The sequence below is a fragment of the Podarcis vaucheri genome (genome assembly GCF_965113315.1).
Source record: "Podarcis vaucheri genome assembly, chromosome: 10".
NCBI lineage: Eukaryota > Metazoa > Chordata > Lepidosauria > Squamata > Lacertidae > Podarcis > Podarcis vaucheri.
The window spans coordinates 26655491-26683271 of NC_138748.1; the positions used below are offsets into that span (position 1 = coordinate 26655491).

Below are 27781 nucleotides of genomic sequence, written 5' to 3' on the forward strand. Positions count from 1 at the left end.
CGTTGGCTGTCAGAATCTGTCTCAGACTTTATGTCTGGACGTGCCTCTAGGGATAAAGACCTCCGTTTAGATACCTCCCTTGGGCTTGGTGTTGCAGGCGACCTGCTTCGCTTTTGCTGTCTGCTAGGCCTAACGACTGGCGATGTTGGAACACTCCTAGATTCTGGCTTTTCTACCTTAGGAGAAGAACCTTGTGCCTGGTCAGAATCTGCATCTGGACCATGTGCACCATCCCCTTCTGGCTCAACACCCTCTGGACTTTCATTCTCAGCATAAATGCCTAAATCATCTCTCAAAATGTCAGGGTTAGCATGTAAGTGAGTCCATCCGGATTGCTCACAAAATTCAGCGCTCCTACTGAGGACCACTCTTGTAGTATCCCCATCTGGGTTCACAAACCTCCAAGATTTGGCATGTGGTTCGTACCCACAAAAGATGAGTTTCCTAGCCCTTGGACTTCCCTTTTTCCTTAACGCTTTTGGGATAAGTACATAGGCTTGAGATCCAAACACCCGAAAGTAATTAACTTTGGGCTTTTTCCCATATAAAGCAAAATATGGCGTAGTATCAATTACCGAATTATATACTCGGTTCAGAACATGAGTAGCCGTCTGCCAGGCTTCCGCCCAGTAACTTTGAGGAAGTTTAGCATCAAACAACATAGAGTTTGCCAACTCTTGCAGAACCCTGTTTTTACGTTCGGCCACGCCTCCTTCTTGGGGGGAATAAGGTGTAGACAGACGATGCTTAATTCCCTTTTTCTTAAAGAAATTCTGCAACACAGACCCGGTAAATTCTGACCCTCTGTCTGTCTGAAAAGCAAGAACTCTAGTACCGAATTCAAGTTCTACTGCATGAACCCAATTTTTAACTGTTTCTGCAGTATCTGCTTTTGTTTTGAGAGGAAAAAACCATGTAACCTTTGTTTTGTCATCTGAAAGACACAGTGCATACCTCGAACCTCCCATGCTAGCAACAGGCATTGGGCCACATAGGTCCATATGCACAAGTTGGAATACCTTGTCAGATTTCCTATTTGAACTGGGATAGCTGCATCTATGAACCTTCGCCCTTTTGCATGCAGTACAATCCAAATACTTAGTACATTTGTTCAATTTGCACCCTTCTGATAATTCAGGTTGTCTTTTAACATACTGAAAATTAATATGTCCCAAACGGCGATGCCATAAATGAACACAAGAATTATGGGTAGGCAAGTTCACACAACCAGCATGAACCTGTTCAACTTCATCTGGACTTGTCTCAAAATAATATAACCCATTTCTGCATTCCACCTGCAAAAGAGATACATTATTCTTTGAAATAGTGCAAACCCCATTTTCAAACACAGTTTTAAACCCATTTCTATCAAGTTCTGACACAGACAAAATACACCCCTTCATTCCCTTTAGCACGTAGGCATCAATTTCTGTTTGCAAACACTTCAAAAACACTGTGCCTACGGTCTCTAAGGAACGTTTAGTTGAATCTGCCATTGTCACAACTTTAAGGGTTTGCAAATGTCTGCAATTCTGCAAACGGACACTAGATGGCGCCACCAGGTGGTGAGATGCACCACTGTCGATCAACCAGCGTAGATTGCTGCCTTGGCCACGCCCTTGCATCAACGCCATTGCTGAAGCCATGTGCTGTGTGCTGTGGGAGTAGCCATGACCTCCTCCTCTTCTTCGACGTCCCCTGGAACTCCTTGTCTGGTAACTAGGGGCAACGGCCTTGGTGCTGTCTTGACCAGGTTCACGTGTACAATTCCTGATTAAATGGGAAGAGGAACCACAGCGAAAACAGTGTCTAGCTGCAAAAGCATTTACTGTGTTCTCAAACTCAGCATCCCCACTCTTAGGCACAGCATAACTCCCCTTTGAAGACAAACCTCTTTCTCTTTGCCTTTTATCCTGTTCATCAGCAAGTCGAGAAGGAATGTATTCAAGGGTTAATTCAGATGAAGGCATAGCTTCCAAAGTTAAAGCTAGAGTCTCATAGCTTTTATCAAGAGAAGACAACAAAATGTATGACTGCTGCTCCATAGAGAAAGGAATGCCCAGCTGTCTTAGTTGATTAAAGGCTGACACCATTTTGGCAATATGTTCTTTCACACACGCTCCCGGTTGGAGACGTAAATCAAACAAACATCTTGTAGCATGGATCTTGGCCCCCGCAGTGTTTCTGGAATTTAACCGCTGTAGAACCGTCCAGACCTCATGCGTGTTCTTTAACTCAGAAACATAAGGCATTTGCTCTGGTCCCACTGCCAAAACTAGTAGACCTCGGGCTTTCCTGTCGCGTTTCTGAGAAGCTGCCGCTGCTGCTTTGTCTTCTGCAGACGCGTCTGCAGCTGCCTGTAAAGGCGGTGCTTCAGTACAACTCCACAACTCTTTTGCTTGCAACCAAACCCTTACTCTAGCCTTCCAATCTTGCCAATTTTTCCCATTGAGTCGCGTAAAGGGGACAGTAAAACTTTCCTGGGACTCTGCCATCCTCCCTGGGGCTTAGGAACGATACTCACAGACCTGTAGACCGTCTCCCAGCTGCTGAGGTGGCTCCACGAGGAATAAGACGTCTTCCAGCGAGTACAAACTGCGCAGTGCCTCTTTAAAACTTTTCCTAGGCACGTTGCAGGACTCAAGCTGCTTTGAAGGCTTTCGTTGTCGGCAACCGCTTCTGTCTTCACTCCAGTCCTTGCATAAATCACTCTTAACTGCACTCCTTATCTCCTTCTTGACGTACAAACACCATAACCTGTCCCATTAAACTTTAATTAGTTTAATGCTTATCAAATGTCCAGTGCGCTTCCGATGCCACAATGTCCCATTACAGCAGAGCATTTCGCACAGCGGCTCAAGAAGGGCTGGAGAGTCAGCATCTTTTCAATAAAGGAATCTTGGAGCAAGCGGTTTGGAACTCAAATAAAAGGTTTATTTACACAAAACAAAAACCCTGGTGAAGAATCACACATTTCAGCAAACACGCCCCAAAAGAAAAAGGGGGAAGGGAAGGGGCAGGCACACGAGTGAGTTGACTATTTATACAAACTCACATTCCTGGAAGCCTAACGACCTCCAGCTGCTCAGTGATTAGAGCGTCTTGATTAGAGCTTCTTAACCCTTTAATACCAACAAGTTGTAACACACAGAGTTAAGCACTGTTACAATGGCTCTTGTCTCTAAGTGACGGTATATACTGTCTCCACCTTAACCACCTAGAACTACAGTTCCCATTATCTTGCTGACTGGGGCTGATGGAAGTTGGAGTCCAACAACATCTGAAGGGCCATATATTGCCTATCCCTGACCTTGTCTATAAATCCCTGACCTATAGAATATTGTCACTAAGCAGTTATCCACACCTAGCACCAAAAACTCAGGTGAGCTAAAGGAAGTTCTTCTTCTCAGTGTCTGTTTTGATTTAAGATTATTCTGGACTTCCAAGAAATCAGGACAACCTGGAAAAATATTGCAGAGCCAATCTAAGGATGTCCGATATACAGTACCTTGCTCATCTACATAACTCCCTGCTAGACCCTAATATTACTCCACCCTTTGCAGTGATGGGTGTACTGGAGGGGGGAATCTCCTTTTCCTTCCCTCTCTGTCACTCCATTGTGCTTGATAACAGCTTTGGGGAGTAGGGAATAGTGACGAGAGATGTGTCTGGGGATTTTGAAAACATGAGTCAGGAGAATTTTGGAGCTTGTGAAGTACAAGTTTGGAAGTGAACTTCTGACAAGACACACTGTTTATTTCCCAGCTTGGCTTAGGAAAACTTCACTGGCATCTCTGCTTCCCTTACATGTGGCATCCTTCATTAGAATAATGGAAGGTAGGATTGAGCTTGTTCCTTGCTAAGTGACTAGACAGAATACTGTCCGAACATACTGCTTTGTATTTTTGGATCTACACGGGCAACAGTTGACTGTAGAAAAAAGGCTGGGAGGCCTGGCCAAATAGTGGCCCACATGCTTACTAAATGGCATACACAGAATTTGGGCAAATCCTAAATTGGTCGTGTGGCAAGTCCATTGATCCGAATGCATCGTAAATGCATTTACAAGACTGGGTTGTCCATAGATAACTAGCACGGGTGACTCAAACAAGTATTCCTCAAACAAGTGGGAAAAACACACCGTTTTGTGAGTCATGGTGTCTTTAAGTGCATATTATGCAAGATAGATTATATACTCAGCTTTAAATTGAGAAACGACAAGGATTAACATTTTATTGCATCAGATAAAATATTGCATTCAATTAAGAACCTAAGAAGAGCCTGCTGGGTCATGCTAATGGCTCACCTTGTGCACCATCCTGTTGTCACAGTAGGCAACCAGATGCCCGTGGGAAACACAAGCCGTACCTGATCACAGAGGTGCAGCACCGTATTTTTCGCTCTATAAGACGCACCAGACCACAAGACGCACCTAGTTTTTGGAGGAGGAAAACAAGAAAAAAAATATTCTGAATCTCAGAAGCCAGAACAACAAGAGGGATCACTGTGCAGTGAAAGCAGCAATCCCTTTTGCTGTTCTGGCTTCTGGGATAGCTGCGCAGCCTGCATTCGCTCCATAAGATGCACACGCATTTCCCCTTATTTTTTAGGAGGGAAAAAGTGAGTCTTATAGAGCAAAAAATATGGTACTTTCTCTGTTTGTGAACCCCGGCAACAGATTTTCAGAAGCATTTGCTGCCTCTGTCCACTAAGGCAGAGCATAGCCATAATGGCTAGTTGTCATTGATCACCTATCCCAGGGGTCTGCAACCTTTAAGACAAAAAGAGCCACTTGGACCCGTTTTCGAGGAAAAAAAAACCTGGGAGCCGCAAAACCATTGCGACATTTAAAACAAATATATCTCCGGAGCCGCGATCTGACAGCGGGTGGGAAGGTGACGTCGGGACGGTGCGTGACTAACGCACGCACCGCCCCCATGCGATGTCACAGCCAGTACAGCGCCCGCCACAGTGGGGAGTGTCGGGGCGCACAATGCGCCTCCTCCCCTCGCTAGTATCCGCCCCGGAGCCGCGGCAAAGGTGTAAAAGAGCCACATGCGGCTCCGGAACCGCGGGTTGCAGACCCCTGACCTATCCTCAGTGAATTTGGGTAAGCCTCTTTAAAGCTATTCAAGTTAGTGGCCATTGCTACCTCCTGCAGGAGCAAGTTCCATAGTTTATTTATATTCTATAGATTAAGCCAGGCTTCCTCAACCTCGACCCTCCAGATGTTTTTGGCCTACAACTCCCATGATCCCTAGCTAGCAGGACCAGTGGTCAGGGATGATGGGAATGGTAGTCTCAAAACATCTGGAGGGCTGAGGTTGAGGAAGCCTGGATTAAGCATACTATTATTCACAATGCGATTCTAAACATTTTATAAAGAAGCCCCATTTTGTTCCATGGGATTTACTCCCATATATATAGGGTTGCAGTTGTACAGTGCAATCCTATATATGTTCACTCTGAATTAAGTCCAAAAGGCTTGCTCCCAGTCAAGCAATGTGCTTGATGCATCTTCCCATCTCTTCTGTTTCTCTGTGAAAGTTACTAAGATGAATGGCTTGCAAAGCAAAACAAAAGCTTGCCTGCTGGTTCATCTCTCTCCTTCCTGAAACATCAAATGCCATTCCCATTTAAGCATTGCATTTGGCCCAAACGATCCCATGTTATCTCCCTTCGAACTTGGCAGGGGATGATTTACATGAGCAGCATGTACGTAACATCTGGTTGGGAAGGGTAGCTGAATAACTTTGTGCAGTAGAGGCATGAAATGAAAATGGCAAGCTAGTGTACATAATTTGGGGCTCAAGGGCCCAGTTTTTTTCCTGAGCAAATCTGGCTTGGCAGATCTGACAAAAAAAATAGTGCCAGCTTGAGACATGTTAATGTGGGCAAATATAATCAGCTCCCAATTTTAAGTTAGACTAATTCAAACAATGGGCAGATGCTGTTGGAAGACAGCAGAGTCATTTCCCATTTAATCAAACTATAGACTCGAACAGTACTTTACTAGCAATGACAGCCTTGCTCAGTGGTACACCTAAGCTTTAAAGGCAATTCAGGAGCTCCACTTATGGCACAGGCAGTAGATGCCAGGAGGTAAGAGAGGCACACTACTGAGCCATCTCAGCTTTCGAAAGGTAATTCTGAAAGGCCGTTCTTGTAGAGCAAGGAGAGCAGCTAACTCTTCACAATGAAAGAAACTTCACATATGAGAGATTAGGCTTAAAAATAAGAGCAAACAATCTCAGAAGGATATCTTAGAATGCCATCAAGGGATGGCAGCTGTGTTCCATTTTTAGGATATCAAGTTAACAAACGTTATGCTTTCAACAGTAGTAAAATAATAATGCAGAAAGCACTATTTCCCTCCTCTAGATCCAGCATCTTACAATACACATGGCTTCCTCCTCCTCCATGCAGGCAGGTTGTCATTTATCTTCTGATGTCTTCCTTTCCATAGCATAGATTCATTCATGGGTATAGTCAGCACTATGTGCTGATTTATACAGCCACCTGCTGTTGAGTCTCTTTTAAATGATGGGAATAGGGATTCACCTTTCCCCACAATACATAGTAAGGCAGCATTGGGAACATCTGGCCTAGGGGCCTCATAAGGTCAGCTAGGCCTCCCAATTTGGCCTTTGATATCATGCTTCTGTACCAGGCTGAGGGGAAGCGACTTTTTCCTGTCTCTAACCTTTCTTCCCAAACCTCTTAGGAGGGTTGTTGATAGGCTGCCTACGTCATACCTGACAGGGGTTTTAAACAAATGATATCAAAAGTAAAGCCTTTCCCCTACTCATTCTGGTCAGCCATTCCCTCTTCCCTTACTAGGCAGTGTCAGTCCTCACCACAATATCTTTCTATATAACTTTTTTACAATGGGTGTACTTTGGTCAGACAGAGCAAAGCTCCAAACATTTCATCTAGCCCTCTTCAGTTTTCAGAGTGCCTCTGGTCTCACAAAGAGCTCAGAGACATTTGAGGGAGACCCATGCCCACTCTTTAAAATGCTTTCCTTTTTTGTCTCTCCCCCCCCAAGCACTGTTGTCCATTGTGGTACCATCTTTTTGGGGGGAAAGGAAGGGACTGTGGGGTCTTAAGTCTGTGCCCAGTGGTCCGGACTTACCACTGTGCCCTCCAGGCAAAGAGAATCAATGTCTGGTTGCATGTGTAAATTGTGGCCTGGTGCCATTGCTTGGACTTTGTTCTGCCCAAACATCTGCTTCGTAAGAGAGGCAGTTTGGGATACTGGTTAGAACAGGAGCAGAGAAGGTATTCCAGATATGGTTGAACTCCAGCTCTGGTTGTCTTCAGCCGTGGGATAGTCAGTGTCTGTCCTATCCTCTATCACAGGATTGCTAGGAAGAAGGGAGGAAGCTTTCCCTGCACTCCCAGGAGGAATAGGGCCACTGTAAAAAGAGAAAAATAAATAAAAATTTAACACACACATGGACTTCATTACAAATCAACAAAATAAAACCAGACAGACTTCCTGTGGTGTTTCCTCCCTAGAAGTTAATACCGTCACTCAAGTGCATTTTAGAAAGAATCTCTTGAGTTGCTTCCTCTGTTATTTTGAAAAGCTGCAGCCTTGTACTGTAAGTCACTGCTGTGACTGAAGAAGAATGATATAATAAAACAAGGACAGCATTTGTTCTGTGGGGTGGGGAAATGTGCAAGGCAAAAACCCCCCACAACACCACCACCTTTTGGGTAGCTGGAACACGTAAGCTATACAGTTTGTGCTGAGGTGGGTGCATGTATTAGAATGGAAGCATTATGTGTTTGCATATCTTTGGAGAATGGAGTGAGCTTTGTGTTTTTAGCTACATTGGTGCCTCTGAAAGAGTGACAGCAGAACATGGAATGCAACACAGAACTCCTGATGCCACTGTAAAGTGGCACCTCACCAGAGGGCAGCCTGTAGTTTAGTGGCAAAGCATCTACTTTTAATGCAGAAGATTAATTTCCCCCCAAATTCCAGGTAGGATGCTTGAAACCATGAAGAAGAGTTGCTAGTCAGTGTCCAACGGGGTGGGCCGCTTGTGGCCTTCCAGAAGTTGTTGGATGGACTACAACTTCCATCCAAGCGACTTTTCTCCGTAAGATCCTTGGTGCCCCTAAATGCATAAGTTATTTAATCTTATGTGCTGAAACTTGCCAACATCTGATGGAAACCAAAGCATGGCTCTCTACAATCAAGGCCTGGCTGAAAGCCCACTCTAGAACATCTAACTCCTTCTTAATCTCTATGCTTGAAGACCACATCTCATCCAGACGGTATAGAGCAATTCAAGACAAAATCCATAGTTTGGGCATTGCTCTCGAGAGCCTTGAAGCATGTGACGAAAATCACATATTCCAATTAATCAAGCGACCACAAATGACAGCGCTTGTTACCTCATACTCCGAGATCTTGTTGTCCGGAGTCCTTAGGTATTACAACACCCTGTGGAACCTGTGTCAAATACCTAAAGGATTTACTACTCCCTTCCCATCGAAGAACCTTTATGCTCGCAAGATTAAATGCTTTCCCTTCTGCAGTGACTAAAGGCAGATTCTCACACACTCCATATCCAGCCCGTTTGTGTGGCTGCAACCAAGACGTACCCGATTCAATGGACCGCATTCTGTTAGACTGCCCTTTACATAGCAAACCTCGCCAACTGATGCTGAGTAAAATGTTGGATCTCCAGCCCACAACTCCGAGAAGAAATCAAATGAGGTTTCTCTTGGCAGATCGGGACAAAGATACCACTGCTCTAGTGGTATTTTACCCGAAAGGGTTCCCAATAAACCATCCCTTTGGGAAATAGACTGGGCGTAGCAGAACATCTAAGTGCACACGACCACAGTGTGACCCTATAACCCTAGACAGGTTCACCCTTGTCCTTTTAATCATCCCAGTGATTTGAAGCATTTTATATTGTGATGCCAATAAAGGTATTTGATTTGATTTGACTCCAATTTCCATCAGCCCGGCCTATCTTGGCCCAGTGAGCAGGGTTGCTGGAAGTTATAATCATTAACACCTGGAGGTTCATAGGTTACCCCACTCCTGGTGCAGATGATACTGGTTGACATGGGTCTGACTATGTATAAGGTAGATTCCTGTGTTCCATGGAAGTAGCCTTCACTGGGTCTGCTGAGCCCAGACTGGTGAAAAGAGACTCTGGATGTGTGGAGAGCAGCTTCGTTTACAGCATGGGTGCACATTTACACTGGACTGTTACATTCGAAGGATTTGAGAAGCAGGTGAATTTTGTCCCCTATCACATGCCTCTGCTTGTCTGACGCATTTTCTGAATCATGTGACCTCCCTCACCCAAAAAAGAGAAGGGCAAGCCAAGCCCTTATATGTATGCACCTTTTGTCATCTGTGACTTTCACAGGGAATCTTGCAGTGTCCTTTACAGTTGCTATAAAAACGTGTGTGTGTGCTGGAAACCCGAAGCTGTGTTTGTCACATGCTTTCAAGTAGGAAAGAAAATGTTCCTCTGCTTTCGCATAGTATCACATGACACACATCCTTTATCTGGATGTAACTGGCTGAGAGTGGTTCAGCCAGGTATTCAACTAACATACTTTTCTTCCTTGTTTTGTTTTTTTTAATTATTATTTAAATGGGGCCATTAGCTTACTTATTACAAGCAGTTACCCAAGTGTTTTGGATTTGATAACAGGAACTAACAGAGAGGCATGTGATAGTTTCCAAGGAAGAAAAAAAGAAACAAAGAAAGAAGAATCCAGCTATACTGCAGGTATCTTGCAATAATAAGTTTGAGCTGCTCCTGCAGTTTTGCCATTCAAATCCAATTGTGCCTTGGCCTTGGAGGCATTTTTCCTCTTAATATTGCCCTATGACATTAATTTCAAAGTGAAATGCCATTCCCACGTCATACTTGGAAGAATTCCCTCCCTTAAGCTGTTTCGGTTTGTTAACACAGAATTTTGGTGGTCTCGGTTCTTTTTACTGAGTTGCATCAAATATATGTGCCGAGGCACAAGAGAAACTGTACTTTCTCAAGTTTTGAATCTTTTCTCTCTTGCCTTCTTGGTCTCATTCCCATGTGTCTAGTGTGCGTTGGTGAGCTTTTGAATCAAAAGCAACCCCTTTGTAATCTTCCCATGCAAAAGTGAATTTTCCAACTTTTTTTTTAAAGGCACACAACATTAATAATGTTTCAAAAGCTATACTTCTGCTTTCTGCTCAATTTCACAGATCATCTAGTTTCAATACAAAACTAAATTTTACAATTAGGATGCTTTTTAAAAAGTATACTGAAACTAGCCACATTTATTCTAAACTGGGGGGGGGGCACTTGTGGGGCCCTGATCTGGAATGTGCTCTCTCTGATCCAGATCAGGGGCCTATGCCAGTTTCCTGACCAAGTAGGAGAAGGGTGAAATTTTGGGTAGGAGACAAGGGGTGGTTCCCAATCTAGATCGGAGCTGTGTGACTTCTTTTTTCCCCACATAAAAAGCATGCCTAAATAGTCTATTTTAAATAAACAATTCTGTTTCTCATAGGGTAGTTTGGCCCTCATGCCAGCCGTTCCAGGGCACGGATTTCCTGGCAATCACCTTCTCTTTCTCTTACGTTGTTGATGACACATATAGAAGGATACTCAACCCCAAGCACACCGTCTTGCCCCAGTGATTGATGGGGTCTGGGCCACGCAATGTGTGGATGCCATGTGTGCAGGCCACGGGGCATGCTGACATCATGTGCACATGCTGCGTGATGTGCTGATGTGTCGTGACAAGTTTGGGAGACATCTTGCAACCTTCTGAAAAGTGTGTTGTTGTGTCCGACTCTTCGTGACCCCCATGGACCAGAGCACGCCAGGCACTCCTGTCTTCCACTGCCGCCCGCAGTTTGGTCAAACTCATGCTGGTAGCTTTGAGAACACTATCCAACCATCTCGTCCTCTGTCGTCCCCTTCTCCTAGTGCCCTCCATCTTTCCCAACATCAGGGTCTTTTCCAGGGAGTCTTCTCTTCTCATGTGGTGGCCTAAGTATTGCAGCCTCAGCTTCAGGATCTGTCCTTCCAGTGAGCACTCAGGGCTGATTTTGCCCTTTATGACGTTCCCTCCAAGTAGATAAATTGAACCTATCTCTATTGCTGTTGCTTCTTTCTCTTCTTCTTCGGTACTGATAAGAGTGTTGAAGGCACACATTTTCTTTAAAGGAGGGTTATGCAGGAATAAACTAATAAGAAAACATATTTTTTATGGAAAAGCCTGTGAAATTGCATCTCATGCATGAAAGAAACAGTGAGGTTTAAAAACAGTACAGTCCCTTAAGAACTGGGAAGAATAACATCCCATCTAGAACACACATGTTGTTGCTGTTTATAATTTTTTGTTGGAATTTCTGTGAAATAAAGGGCATCTGTTTGGCACCGATTCAGCCCCAGCCCTTTGCAAAATCAGCTGAAGTTATCTGCTCCACTTTCACACTGATTAGTAGAGGAAAGGGAAAGATGGAAAGCGGGGAAATGAGTGTAATGCAGTCCTCATGTAATTTGAATAGTGTGTGTGTGTGTTTGTGTGTGTGTACATACACACACATTGTAGACCATTTTCTTATGATTAATTTTTATCTTGTAGCTGTTTATCAGCTTCAGGTTTAAATATGAAAGAAGCTAGTTTACCCGCTGCTGCAATTCCATCACAGCCCAGTTGCCTGATGGAGCAACACACTGTTGTTTATTTTTTGACAGAATTATAGAAGCATAGAATTGTAGAGTTGGAAGGGACCATGATGATCATTCTCGTCCAACCCCCTGCAATGCAGGAATATTTCACCCAATGTGGTGGCCGTGACCTTGCGATTAAGAGTTTCATACTCTGCCTACTGAGTTTATTTTGTCTACATTTTGGGATACATAAGAAGTCTGTCATCAGGCATGCAGACATAGCAGTGAAACAGATAATATTCTAGATTATACACACAAACAACTAAAACAACTGCTTATGTACAGCAGGCTCTTGTGCATTTAATTTCGCTAGGCAAGGGAAGCATCATGCATGGTGGTGGGACCAGTGTTGTGCCGTAACACTTGCACAAAGGGGCGGGTTCTTTCTTTGGGCAAGTAGCGGGATTTTGGTGCTAGTCATTAGCCCCCTTGGATACTGGTTTACGATATCAGGCCTTAACCTCATTTTTTAAAATGCTGTCAGCTTTAACAACAGCATCAGGTTTAACAAGCCTTCACACACAGAGATTATTGATGGATGTTCAAGGTTTTAGAGTTGCAGTAAACAATAAAATGGTTTAAAGCCAAAAGATTTTGAAAAGCACCTGGAAAGTAACAAGCAGTGATGAGCTTTTGAGCCTTTTGGGGATTGAGGGCCAGTTCTGCTTCACAGCTGACTACGTGAGAGGGTCAGAATAGTAGACTGCAACAGAACAGAACAACAGCATGAGATCCATCAATTGCAGATGTAATGTTCCTTCTTGTCTTATAACCTCCAACACCCTGTCCCATCTCCATGCCTTGTTGGCAACTGCAGCTTCAGGACAAGGGGATTCCATTTTGACATCATGCCCACTCTACTGGAAGTATTATTTATTATTATTTATTCAGCTTATACACCACCCTGTGCCCGGAGGTCTCAGGGCAGTTCACAACAAGACCATAACATATAAAATCAAACCAAAACCAGTAACCCAATAACCCCTCCCCCCAAAAAAAAACCACATTCTAAAAGGGTACTGGATGTCAATAAGGTCAACCAAAGGCCTGGTTAAAAAGGGAACGTTTTTGCTTGACGCCTAAAGGTGTATAATGAAGGCACCAGGTGAACTTCCTGGGGAGAACATTCCATAGATGGGGAGCCACTGCAGAGAAGGCCAATTCTCATGTTGCCACCCTCCGGACCTCTCAAGGAGGAGGCACATGAAGGAGGGCCTCAGAAGATGATCTCAGGGAATTGGTAGGTTCATATAGGAAGATGGGGTGTGATGGAAGAACTCTATATACACAAATACTGCATACACAACATGTGCAACACAGGCTGTTGTAAAGCCCTTCCACCATGACATGGCTCTAGGCATGTTAGCTCTGAAGCAGGAGCAAAATCTTTCACCAGAGTTCTGAAGTTGAGGCAATTGTATGATTTCTGTAGGTCCTTGTAGACTGCTATCCAATTCCAGCATTTCAAACAGCTTGAATTAGACAGAATTAATGTCATCTAAATGCATCATCTGATAATCTTAAATTTAATATTTCCCTATGACAGATTCAAATGTGACATCCATCTATTATATCACATTGTATCCTTGTGAATCTGGTTCATCATATATATTAAATAATACAATTGGTTACTATGCAATAAGGATGGATTTGATTTTAATATTTCCCTGGATTTAAAAGAACTGGATGTGTTCAACTCAGGACTTGCTATTCTTTGACATAAACACAAAATCTTCTCTCTCTCTTAACTCTTCTATTTGATGTTTATTTGATGTTTTCTTTCTCCTTCTTTATAAAGGGAAAACCCTATTATTCCTTGAGCATCTGATATCATTCTTCCTTTTCAACACTGAGACTTGAGGACTGTCTGCCATAAAGATTGCTCATTTCCTTAAAAGTTCACCCAAATCACATAGCTTCTTTTGTTAATGTACAGTATATAGTTTTGCAGCAGAGGTTTTGAAATGTTCATTCATCTTCTTGGTTACATTAAAAAAGCAATCTTTCTGTGAGTTAAAACAGAGCAGAGCAGGGCAGAACAACTGCATATCCAGACCACAGATTTTTTGGTTAAAGCATTATTCCCCCCCTCGCCCCCTGGTAAGCAACAATTACTATTTCTTATCATAGCATAGCTTAGCCAATCTTGTTTAAATACAACCCTGAACCTTGCCTGACTTAACACACTGAACTCAAGTGGCTGCAGGGTCGTTGAGGCCGAGCGACGCTTAGTCACAAGGATATGAAGGTGACCTTGCTCAGCTGTGGCGTCAGATATTTTATCTGTATCGTCCAATGAGTTCCCTAGCTGTATCCCTGAGTTGGTAGCACAGATATTAAATATAAAGAACCTCTTATAAATAAGGAAAGCATGTCGAGAACACTGGATTCTGTGGATAGGAGATGCAATTAAAGGCCCTGAGAAATATTTATGCAGGAAGCATTCTGATATGTCACTTTTGCCGGTATAGCTGATGCCTTCCCCCCCTCCCCTTCTTAAAAAATAGCGGCAATTAATTCTGTCATTCAAAACAGACTCTATTCTCATTTCCTTTCCTACATTTAATACAGATGCATCTTTCCATTATGAAGTACTTTTTAAAAAAAAAATGCTTCAATTAGCAGGCTAAAACTTCAGGCACTTAGGAAATAACAAGTCCAGAGCGTTCCAAACTTTTCATGTCGGTGACACACTTTTAGACATGCATCATAATTCAGTTTTACTAGCAAAGTGGAGGTTAAACTAACCCCTTTCCATCTTTGGTAGGAGCGCAGGGAACATTCACACGACACACCCACACACTGCAGCCGACACACTAATGTGTCGCGACACACAGTTTGGAAATTTCTGCCTTACACCATCCTCCTTTGGGCTCCACAATGGCCTTGGGATGCTATTGATGTCCCAAATTAAGCTCAGTTTCCCTGGTAAAAGGTCTGGCTCAAGGATAGTCACCAGGAGAAGCTTTAGTAAATCAGAAGACTGGGCATTCACTTAGGATGCAGCATGAGTCAGAGGCAAGGATCCCGTCCTCAGGTATATTTGGGGCACTTCGGAAGGAGCCACACAGCTGAGAACACTGAACCTTCAATTAGTTTGGAAATAGATCAGCTACTGTTTTGTAGCCTTTCAACGTTGGTAGCTTGTTGGCAGTGGCGTGTGGTCAATGGACTAGGGGGACTAGACTAGTCACTTAAATGTTCCCCTGGAGCCCCCTTCCCAAAGCTTGGGAAGCTTCTGTCTGGCTAAGAAAGGGAGGCACAATGCTCACATGCACAACATTGCAACGTCACATCTGTATAGCCCCAAATCACCCTTGCAAACTGCAGCCCTGACTGTTCCCCTACAAAAGAATTCACTGCACACTACTGCTTTGTTGAGCCATTTGGGATTGACCAGCTGCAGAACTTCCTATTTTCCTTTGAGGCCAGAGTGCCACTCTTTTGCTCCTTCTCCTTATTGAATTAGCATTGCTTTGAAATACTATAAAAGACATTGCTTCTGTTTTCATACTGTGGTGGCATGTGGGGGTAACCCCTTCCTAGCTAAATTCTTGTCCAATGGGCCTTTCTATATTCCAGTACATTTTGGGGGAAATTGAATTCATGAACCATGAGTGCGGGTCTGTCGAAAGCGAAGTAAATGGAAGAGTTAAAGACATGTTGTAAAATGCGCCGTTGACATAAAAGTGACTTAAAAGCACTTTGCTTTGGCTGGATTCAAATGCCAGCTTCATCAAGCAACCCACTGGCTTTTGATAAGCCACTCATATTTATGTCGTTATCATTAGAATGGGAATTATAGAGGTGTCCTTCGCTATATAGCTGCTCAGAATTCAGATAAATACATCCCCATTCTGAGTATTAGAATTTTAAAGGGCTAGAATTATCCTTACGTATCTGTAAGTGGTTGTCATGCTCAGAAATGTTTTAGTTCATTTTAGCTTAGCAAATGAGCAAATGGCTGCATGCTGCTCCGTTTTCACCTCAAGCCAATGTTTCTCTTGGCCTGGGGAGACTTAATAAATTTGTTCACATTAAAGCACGTCTATGAAGTACATAAAAAGAGCCCTGCTGAGTCAGACCAAAGGTCCATCTAGTCCAATATCCTGTTTCTCACAGCGACCAGCCAGATGCTTCCGGGAAGCCTGCAAGCACCCTTCCCTGCTGTTTTTGCCCCTCAGCAACTGGTAGCCAGCTCAATCTCTCTCTCTAAACACGGAAATTCCATTTAGGTATTGAGGCAAGGAAAAGTTGATAGATCTGTGTTAAGCTGCATGAAAAAGAAGAAGAAAAACCTTTAAAATATGTAGGTCTTACAACTTTACTGCAGAGAGGGCAATTAAAAGAAACCCCAGAGATGCTAACTATGGAACTCAGGATGGGAAGAAATGGTTGGAAGTGCAACAGCAGAGATCATTCAGTTTGTAACCAAAAGGTTAAGTCTGTTATCAGTAATTCAGCTGGACAAGAGGGGTGTTGGAGGTGTTGCTTAGCAACGAGGCAGTGAGGCCTAATATTTGATGAGGGAGCATGTGCCCTGATTAGCTGGGTCATCCAGAGGGTGTTTTCCTTTGTATGTTTAGTTGAATGTCTTCCTGCTGTGTATGTACAAGGCCAGAGTTAAGAAAGACAAACCCCTCTGTGCCTTTCTCCTCAAGCTATACACTGTGCTTTGTTCAGTTTCCTTAGTCAAGTGCTCCCAGAATTTCTCTTCCCTCTGGACTCTCTGGTCTCCTTTATTGAAGCAGCTTTGCTAACACCAGTAGCAGAATTTTAGATCATCCTGCCTGAAGTGGGTGCAGTATATAAACAGATCTTCCTTCCTAATGCCGGGAATCCTGTATATCCATTCTCTTCCTTCAAAGAAGTGAATGTTTGGACAAAGGCATACAAGCAGAGATGTGCAATTTGGGATTGTTCGGAACTGTCGTGTTTGAGCAAGCTGTAAAGCCTTGCCTCATCTTCATCCATTGCCACACACCAAAGCCAATGTCAAAAAGGCTTTTCTTGCTTAAGCAAGTTTTATTTATTTTTTCCATAGTCAGGCTTAAGCAGATGTGGAGTAAGGGCAATCCATTTTAATATAGTGTTGCATCTCTTTTTATTTGGTATTTCATTGTGTTGCCTTGATTGTGTGGTGAGTTTAAACTGCCGTTATGAGCTGGAAGAGCCCTAGGGGTGGGTGGAATAGAAATTGAAGTAGAGTAAGTATATGAGTGGATATTCAGCCTTCATTTTTCCCTTTCTTCACATGTGCCCTGAAATTGGACCTGTCTTTCCTACCCATATACCCCTGAACATATCTGAACACATCTTTTTGCAACCCTGCAAGGATGTCCACGTGGCCCACACTCATACATTTTCACCATTGAGAGTGACTGGGATGATACTTGATAGTCTCTGCACTCCAACATGGGCACCAGACATGACACACACACATCTCCAGTGGCTGCACAGCCATGGAATCATGGGATTGTGGAGTTGGAAGGGACCTATCAGGTCATCCATTCTAGCCCCCTGCAATGCAGGAATCACAGCCAATCCAGCAATTGAGTGAAGAGAGCTTCACAGGGTAGCATATTTTTCCGTGTATAAGACGATACCTTTTCCTTAGAAATAATAGACAAAAATTGTGGTCTTATACATGGATAGCAGGGGGGGGGGGACAGGTGATTGATGGCAGCAGCCAGCAGGAGATTGGCAGTGGCGATTGGGCGTGTGATTGGTTGCTGTGGCAAGGCCTGCTGATGATTGGCTGCGATTGCAGCAATTAGACATTGATTTACAGCAGTGGCGAGGCGTGCATGCAATCGGCTATGGTTGCGTCGAGTGGGCAGGTGGGAGTTTGGCGGCGAGTGTGCAGATGTTTGGTGGCCGCGGCGATGTGTGCGATTTGCATTGATGGGCAGGTTGTAGAGCTATTGCGGTGGTTACCCCCCCCAAAAGCTTAATAACGCTGGGCAATCTCCCCCCAATTTTTTGTGGTCCCAAAAAATAGGGGTCGTCTTATACATGGGGGCGTGTTATACATGGAAAAATATGGTATGTATGTGGAAGCATGTGCATAGGAGTTCAGTGCTCCTACCAGCCAGGAACAGCCCCTACAAACATTCATTGTATTCATGGTAGGCCCCTTCACCCTGACACAGAATACCTAGCCAGCAAGAACATGGTCAGTGCACACATCAGGGGAAGGGGGAAAGTTAGGAGGACAAGATAGGTGGTGAAGGCTTGCCGCCCCTTCTGTGAAACACATGGAGGCATTCAAGTAAATTCCCTTTGTGCCCTTGACTCTGACACTTGGAGGTTCACTTGAGTGCCAAGAGTGAAATTCAAGAGCTCTTAGAAAGTATCCACAGATTAGTGGGGAATTTTGATGGGTCAGGGGTTTTATATTGCTTGCTATAATACAGTTCAGTGTGAATGAATGCTTCACACTTGCCAAAAGGCTTTTAGGGACTGGACAGCCTTTGGATGACTCTGGTGTTTTTCATCTTGGCCCTCGTCCACAAAGCAGGTCAAAGCAATGAGTTATATGACTAGTTGTTGTTGTAACCACTTCACGAGCTGCAGACGATTTCTTATTACATAATGAAGCACTATGAGGAGGTTTTATTAACCAGTTAAACCACATATTTCACTTTTACTGATCCTTCATCCAAGTTGCTCAGAATGGTACATAACCATATCACTTTACTTTACTTAATTACTCCTCCCTCCCAAGCAGCCCCCCCATGTCTTTTGGTATTGGGGTAGCCCTCTAGATCAGTGTTTTTCAACCACTGTTCCGCGGCACACTAGTGTGCCGCGAGATGTTGCCTGGAGGGAGGCGGGCAAGTCAGGCAGCGAGAGGCGGGGCGGCGGCGGCGAGGAGAGGCCGCCCAGCGCGGGGCTCTCGCCGCTACCTGCCTGGCTGCCTGCGAGCTCGGCGGGCAGCACCTCCGTCCGCAGCGCCCGCCTCGCGGCTCTCATTCCCTGCCCCTGCCAAAACTCACCCAGCCAAGCCGCGCTCTCCTTCCTGCCTCGCTTTGCTGCCTCCTCCCCCCCCCACCCCTAAAGCTTGGAGGAGGGGGAGGGGGAGGGGCAAGGGGGAGGGGGAAAAATTGAAACTTACACTTTCGTGCGTCCCTCCCGGCGTGACACTGCGCACTGACGTCACGGGGCTGTAATGGTGGTGTGCCTCGAGATTTTTTTCATCAAACAAGTGTGCCTTGTGGTGTGGGGGGGGGTTGCTGCTGCAAGGAAGAGGAGAGGAAATTCTGGTGTTCAAGTGGCAGTCTGTTTCATCCATGGGACTGCACCATGGGACACAACCCTATGTTATTTATCAAGGAGGAGCTGCTATACTGTGCTCTTGGAAGATGGGTCACTGTTGTTTACCAAGAGGCGGAGGGGAGAGGCAGCAGGGTACTGGGTGAATGCATTGCAAGGAGTGCTGGATTGGCTCTGCTGTTGTGTTCGCACCACACTGGCATCCTCACCACGCTGCCTTGCTCCTTCCTGATAAGCAATAGTAGCATACCTAATAAGAAGTGAGCATCATGGCTCATCCTTGTTGAGCCACTTCTGATGTTGTTACACCTTCTTCTGCTCTTATATGTACTAATGCAGCGGTACCTTGGGTTACATACGCTTCAAGTTACAGACTCTGCTAACCCAGAAATAGTGCTTCAGGTTAAGAACTTTGCTTCAGGATGAGAACAGAAATCGTGCTCCGGTGGCGCAGTGGCAGCAGCAGGCCCCATTAGATAAAGTGGTGATTCAGGTTAAGAACAGTTTCAGGTTAAGCATGGACCTCCGAAATGAATTAAGTACTTAACCTGAGGTAGCACTGTATTCAAAACCCTAAAGTACCCTGCCAGTGCATTTCCAATTTCAAGGGATGGTCTTGGGCCCAGCAAACAATTTAAAATCAATTGCTTTGGAAATCTGAATTCAACAACATCCAAATGCTTATCATTAAGAAAATGCTAATGTTTGTGTTGGGGAAATTAACACAGATGGACACGCAACGTTTGACTGGGGTCATGTGATCAAACATTTATGCAAGTCGTCAGATATTCTGGCCAATCTGAAAAATAATCAGTGAAACCATCTGTCCAGCCTGGCATCTTCCTCAGTGGCAGAGGCAGTTAGATATCGATACCACTGCGGGAGTCAGTGTCTATCTTTGCTTAACAGAGGAGTTATTTATAGCAAATGGTGATGATTGTCTCTAGTTATTAGTTCTCTGGTTAATTATAGGGAGCATAATTGCCACGTGCATTTTCAAAACAATGTCAGGCTTTTCAGGTGGCACTCTAGGTAATTTGTGCAACAATAGGAAAGTGTTATGGACAAAGCACAGACAAAATGAATTTTTGATGGAAAATCATGGCATTGCAGGCACCCATCACATTTCCCGCATGCAGCAAAATGCAGCTTGGGGAAGTGGTTTTGAGAAGAAAGATGACTCTCAAAAAATAAACATACAAACATTTCCAAGTTTATTTATTTATTTAAATTGCATTCCCTGGCAGTTGTTTTGCACTTTAAGAACACCTGAGGAAATCATTCATTCGTTGTCGTGCCCTGTGTAAATTCAGTGCAATCCTTTGGCTTATGTGTTCCCCCCATCCCCTTTCCTGGTGTAAAGGCATAGAGGAGATTGGAAGCTTTTCCATTGGTGTTCAACGAACTGCTGGGTTTTTTTTTGGTTAAGTCCAAACTCAGAGAAACCATAGTTAGTATTATCTATGGCTTATGAATAAGACAGGATCATAAACCATGGTTCGATCCTGGATTATTTAAAGACATTTTTGTGATCATCAGCAAGGAAATGAAATGAATGTGTTTATTCACGTAGCCCATCTTCCCCCCCTGGAATTGGATTGTAATGGAAGTACTTTCTGCATCCTCTTTCCTTTCCAGCCTCCTACTGACAGTTGCATAAAATGAATGGGTCAGCATAAACCTTTAGCTAATTGTGGGGGGAAATAAGTTTTTTTTGTTGATGATGTAGGCTTCCTATATCTAAGTTTATGGTTTAATTCCACAGAGCAATTAAACCAAGAAACTAAAGGCACATGCACACAAGTATATATACAACTAACTACAAATATCTTTCCATATGCTTCTCAGTGGGATTGTTACAGTGGCCACCATACAATGCACAGATACACGGTACACTGGTGCACTTTTCCAAAGAGAATAGTTTTTTGTTAGAAATGTCTTTTGTCGTTTTTGCCCTTACACATCCTATACAGTACTACTGTTGTTGGCGTCCATTTGTCCTGAAAGACAATGGAGTGCACCTCCAAGGGTGAAGTCAAACTGCTGTGTTTGTAGTGACCTTCCCAGGGTGCAAGCCTGGACAGTGAATATGGAGGTCCTGGGATTCCCAGGCAAGCAGACCCCTCCTTGGCCTCGCTGATGTGGTCCAAAGGAAAACAGAGAATATGTTTGGCACCACGTTGGCCGCAGGAGTTGCAGACTACAGTGTATACACAGTTCATGCTTATACAATTATGCATAGCATCGCCCTGAATTTTCAAGGCATTAGACTTTTGATTAAAAACTGCAGTTTTGAAGGGTACAACCATATGTGAAAGTAAAAACCACATATCTTCCATCTATTCATATCTATAGTCGAAAAAAACAACTGCAGAATTAACAGTTCAATCCTATACAGGTCTACTCAGAAAAAAGTCAATTGATTTCAAAGGAGCTTGCTCCCAAGTTAAGTAAGGGGGTAGAGGATTACGTATTAAAAGACCCTTTTGTTAGCCCTTGCCGTTATCCACTAATGCACATGTTATTGTGTGTGGTGCACATAAATACCTGGATTTTAAAAATCTGGACAAATTATTTATTGCTTTTGAATCATTATTGGGGGGGGGAATGGAGACAAAAACATCCATGATATTTGTGCCCCCCCCCCACTGTGCACACAGAAAAAGTGTGGGTCAGCATCCTTGTAGAAGTTCGTGTTAATCATCTCTGAAGATTCTAGGAATAACAATACCATCCTTTGCAGAGCTTCTGCCTTACATCATAACGAACACATTTTTACAGCAGTAGCAGTTTGTGAACCCATCTTTCAGTTCTCATCCCAGTGCAAGCACACTCCAGTGCAGACAGTCTGGGGATTATCACTGTAGAGAGTGGGATAATAATTCTTGCTGGCTCTGCCTGACCTCCAAAGATTGGTCAGGTCCTTTGCATAGAACCTACCCATATGGAAGACATACCAATGAATTTTTGTGCATGGATGCTGGGGAGTTTGTGCGGGGAGAGCCTTATGTGCACACATTTTATCCATCTTTAAGCTCCGTCCAGAAGACCCAATCAGTTTGTGCGCATCAGGAGCAGGGTCAGCAGACATGACCTGGCAATATTTTATGTGCACTGATTATTCCTATTGCAGTAATCTGCATAAGGCTATAATGGAGTACAATAATCAAGTGTAGCAAAATCAGATGATGTACATGCACATCTGAAATGAATTCAGCCTAAGAGAGTCAATGTAGGACACTGTTACAGTGCTAGATTTGGGTATGAAAGGACCTCAATCAAATATTTGCTCAGGCGTGAAATTCACTGGAAAGCCTTGTGTAAATCATCATTCAGCTTCACAGAGTTGTTGGGAAGCTACAGCATGCCATGGATCTCAGGGATAAGGTGGAAAGAACATGCAGGCATTTTTTTATATTCTGTATAGATTGACCTCTAGTGGAAATTTTAAAAGAAATCTATGATAGCTGTAGTCTGGTTAGATAAACAGGTATCTGAGTGTCACTAGAGAAAAACATGACTCATGCCTTTCCCTTACAGATCTGATTAAATTTCTCTCCTGAAACTGACACCAAAGTCATTGCACAGATTGATGTTCGCTGTGTCCCGCTTTCCAAAAGAATTTGCTTTTCAATTTATTATGCTTCTGCAACATATGACTCACCTGGTTTGTCCTGCAACTGCTTTCCTTGCTGCTCCTCTGCTAATTTGAAAGCTAACTGGTTAAGGCCAGAGTTTCACTTTTCACATTCATTTTTCTGACATCAGTGTCCAGAGCATGACCAAACTTACGGTACATTCACACATGACACAAACCATGTGACTTGGACCCTTCCGTCTCATCCTCCAGTGTGGCTGTGAGTAAGGTTGGGGCTGAAATTCGGTTCAGTGTGCATTTAAAGCAGGATCTATTAAATTAGCATGGCAATTAACATTGCAGGGGGTTGGACTAGGTGACCTGCTGGGTCCCTTACAATTCTCTGATTTTATTCTGCAAAACAATACATGAATTGAAACATACCATCCTTCCAAATTCGCACTTCTCTGAATTTTGCAATGCAGTTCTGGGATGAATGGTGCATAAAATGCATCTATTTGTGCAAATAACATGCAAGCATGCATTATATTAAGATAATTGGCTTTGCGAAAATGGGCAGGTTTAAGGGAAATTGCACACATATTATGCAAACTTGCATACAAACGCATGCATGTTAGGAGGAGCTTGCGCAAAATGCTGTTGAATTTTTAGGAGGTCTTTTTAAAAACAACTGCAAGCCGATGTGGAGATGTAGAGAACTGAATGCTGGGAAACAGAAGGAAAGCAACATTGACAGATTTGTCATCCCCTTGCCGTGAGGAGGAGTTCGGGAGACTTCACTTACTTCTGTTTACAACTAGCCCCTGCCCCTTTGATAATGTTGAAGTTAAAAATGTTGGCCATAATTCAGTTAAGCATTTATCCTTGGCACTCACTCCGAAACCAGTGGTGCTTAACTTTGGCTGGGTCGTGCCCTTAACGCTGGGGAGTTTTTATTTATAGATGTGTTGTAGAACAGCCTGTATTGATGCTAAGATATTTCAGTCTTTCGATCTCCATTTGTTTTACCTGGCCACAAACGCTGGTTTATACAACAACATGTTTATGATGGTGGGGGAATGTGAAACTGCTAACGGATTGGTTTTTAAAGAAAATGTCAGAGTATATTCCCATTTGATGGGACTAAATCCCATTAAATCCAAGCACAGGTTGGCTGTGGTTTGAGCTAATAAAATGAAAGTTACGTCTTCAGAGGGGGGGGGCGAAATGGACCTTCAGTAAGGGATGCGCAGAATGTATTACTTGCAGTGATACTATCTAAAAGCATTTGCTCTCGTTTATGCTATTATGTGCCAAACAACTTACACCTTCCGAAACAGAAACACGGCAAGTGATGAGTGGGATTGACAAAGTTACCAGCTCTGCACAGTGTTAATTTGAAATTCAACAATTTAGGCAATAACACTGTTACTGCCAGAAAAAGATTAGCCACATCCATCCAGCAGTTTTCTGGAATGTGATTTTCTCACTGGGTATATCCTTAGAAAGGAGCCTGTTTTGATACTGGTAACATATTCTTTCTGTATAGTCTCAGAAAATGTATCTAGGGCAAAAGTTTTTTAGTATCAACGCTGCATCAATTAATGACATGATACAAAATTCAAAAAATTCACAGAAGAAAATTTCTTAAAGACATGTGCATTGAGCTGTTTTTACCATTTCATATGTGATTAGTTTTATTAAATATTATTTTTTATTACAGTTTTTACTTTAAGGAACTCAAAGCAGCACACACACACCCAATATTATCCTCACAGTGACGGATCGACAGTCGCCCACAGTTTTACTCGAGTAGGGATTTGAAATTGGATCTTCCTGGTCCAGACTGTGCTCACATTAATTTGAATCAAAGGTGGTTGGGGGATAAATGTATCGAAATGCAGTATTTCCTATGGAATGACATAGCAGATACAGTTACAGATTGTGATCACATTGTGTTTACACAGTTTTGCAGCAGTGGCAGCGCATCGGATGCAGAATAAAATGGCAGTGGGTCCACAGCCCTTGTCTGAAATCTAAGCACTACACTCCTCTTCCTCTCCACAACTCAGACGATGCCAGTGTATGGTGGTCCCATTTTTGCCAATGACAAATCTCCCACAGATTTCAATAGGTCTAGATTTAGTAAGCTAAGCCCCGGCATCTCGTGCATTCTGAGAAACAGTTTATTTCCCACGCTTATTGTCAGAGTTCTTTGAGAAGTGTGTGAGCCCTATTGCATGCAAACAATGAGTTGTGGGCAAAGCCTTTTGACGTTTCAGTGATTGGAGGGTGAGGACTATTGCCCTCATATGATTGGAGGGAGACGACTATTGCCCTCATGTGATTGGAGGGAGACGACTATTGCCCTCATGTGATTGGAGGGAGAGGACTATTGCCCTCATGTGATTGGAGGGAGAGGACTATTGCCCTTCCTACAGGTATCTGGTTGGCCATTGTGAGAACAGAATACAGGACTAGATGGACCAGTGAGCAGCCTCTCCTACATTTCCCTCTCAATGCTGCCCCAAGAAGTCAAATTATTATTATTATTATTATTATTATTATTATTATTATTAGGCCATGTGGGGGGCATTCACAAGGTGACCGTGTATGAAACATCAGCCATACCTCCCATTCTTTGTGTGAAGTTGGCCTCAGAGACCCACTGGTGTGTGCATTAAGGCATAGGAAGCAAGGAAATAAAAATGGGCTGAGTATGTTCTGCATACACAGAAAGATGCTAATAATTTCTAGGGATGCTAGACTGGAAGTGCGACACTATGGGTTAGATAATACAGGGGTCAGCAAACTTTTTCAGCAGGGGGCCGGTCCACTGTCCCTCAGACCCTGTGGGGGGCCGGACTATATTTTGGGAGCTGGGCAATGAATTCCTGTGCCCCACAAATAACCCAGAGATGCATTTTAAATAAAAGCACACATTCTACTCATGTTAAAAACACCAGGCAGGCCCCACAAATAACCTAGAGGTGCATTTTAAATCAAAGCACACATTCTACTTATGTAAAAACGCACTGATTCCCGGACCGTCCGCGGGCCGGATTGAGAAGGTGATTGGGCCGCACCCGGCACCTGGGCCTTAGGTTGCCTATCCATGGATAAGACCATAGGAAGAGCCCTTCTTACATTCCCACGTTCCCCAATACCAGATTAATGTTTATCTTCCGCCCTCTCCCACTGTGGTTGGTCTGACTGCATATGGCCTACGTAAGCAAAAATCTCCTTGGTTAAAGAGAAGGAAGGGGGCCTTTTAAAAACGTTTTATACATGAACTTATTTCAGGAACTTATTAAATAAGTTCCTGAAATGGTTGTGATTTTCTGTTCTTTTTTTTCTTTCTTTTTTTTCTATTCTGTTCATTCTTTTGTTCTTTCTGTAATTTGGAAAAATGCAATAAAAATTATTATTAAAAAAAAAAAACGTTTTATACAATGGCTTTATAGTGAAAGATTAAGGCATCTTGGGAGTTGAAAGCAATCTGTGTGTATATATTAGTAGGTAGTTCTTTAGTTCTCAGACCAAACACATAGTAAGTTTGCAATTCAACATCCTTTCCTCCACCCTCCCCAGAAATAAAGTACAGACTGACGTTTTTCCTTCCGTGCATTTATATTTTCCTTTGCCCCTGTAATTTTAGGGGTGTTTTTCCCCCTGTGTACTTCAAATGAATTCTTTATATTGTCCGACTTTCAGGTGGATAAACACACATTTTTGACTACGTAAATCCCACTTTGTTTAGTTTGCCATGCTGAGGTAAAACACCCCACCACTCAGTACATGCTTAGTGATTGCTTGTGCCTTTCCAGGCTAACTACATGGTTTGGTCTATCACACAAATCCCCTTCAGTTCTGTTGGAGGACTTAAGGAGGACTTCCAGGTGCCTTAAAACTGTTGTTAAATCCCAAGGAGATTCCAAGCTAATATTTGTTAAACACCCTTCTTTCTTTAAATGTTGACGGCAGTCCTTTTAAACTGCCCTTAGCTGCTGTAATACAACTTGGTGTACTTAATGCTTGTGAGGTACAGGGATTTAAGGAATAGTAAGAATGATTAAAATAGACTGATAAGTGGATCAGGATTTCTGCTGCAGTGACAAGCCAGCAGTTTGAACTGTGAAGAGAAAGGTTAGCTGACCCTATTAAAGCAAGTGTGGCGGAAAGGCTCTGAACAGGTTTGGGTTTATATTATTTTATTTGCGGGTAGGCAGGACCAGGGAATTGTCAAACAGCAAAATGGCATTTGATCAGCTTTATTATATTAACCGTTTCTGCCAACTTAAGGAGTAGTCCCCATGCTATTGGTGTCCATATCATCTTCTCAGCTTATTTTAGCTCCCTTAATCACCGATCCTTTGGGCAGCTAAATGAATGGAAGATGTGCTCTTTCAAGTCCCATTCATTTCAGTGCGCCCCCATGTGGTTGTTTCCCTTGCTTGAGGTTGTCAAGACTGAGCCATGGGCAGCTGTTGGAGGTGATCCGAGTCTGGGAAAGGGAGCTGAGGAATACACCTGAGTACAGACCCAGTTCATGGCCCGAGATTACTTCCTTGCCAGGGAAATGTTCCTAGATCCAGTTTGTTTAGCTCACCCCATAGGACAGCTGCATGTAAAACCAAAGGTTCCTGGTTCTAGGAATGTGTGCAGTTTGAAATACAAAGCAAGACAGAGCTTGTACTTTGTATAAGTGGGGTTCAAGTCAATTCGGTGAGCAGTTTTCTCCACTGTACATTGTTGCTGTGTCTTTGGAAGCATGTTGAACAAGTTTATTCAACAGATTCATAAGTCACTGTGATCCTTGCAGCTCTATCAGTGAGGAACTGCAGAAGTTGCACCCTGCTAAACATAAAGGGCAAAAAAAAGGCCACCCCTTTATATTATCAGAATTGTAGCCTATCCTACAATAAATACGGAGAATTTGTAAAAATAAAAAATGGGAGAGAGTCGAGCATTTTCGGAGCTTCTCCTGACAAGCTATTTATTGTATTGAGAGTTGATTTTGTCAGTTGGCAAGCAGAGGAATATTAATGAAGCATTTGCAGACAAGCAGTCTAAACAGGTTGATCATGATTGACTAGAATCTACAGTGCATGATATCAAGATGAATTATTTGTCATGGCTGTTTCTCTGACCTTGTTATTTCAGTTTTCATCCTTTTAAAATGTTTGGTATGGTATTCATTGCTGCCTGTCTTTGTCAA

The 27781-nt window shown here is 43.3% G+C and overlaps 1 protein-coding gene across 6 annotated transcripts in view; it reads left to right on the top strand.

Moving 5' to 3' along the window:
* SLC16A7 (solute carrier family 16 member 7) overlaps window positions 1-27781 on the top strand; it is a 117936-nt gene that overhangs the window by 40197 nt on the left and 49958 nt on the right. The window contains exon 2 of one of the 6 annotated variants that reach the window (XM_082239747.1): window positions 3766-3837. The exons of the other annotated variants lie outside the window; for them this stretch is intronic. The gene's annotated coding sequence lies outside the window, so the exon portion shown is untranslated. The remainder of the gene's footprint in view (window positions 1-3765; window positions 3838-27781) is intronic. 6 annotated transcript variants of the gene reach the window in all.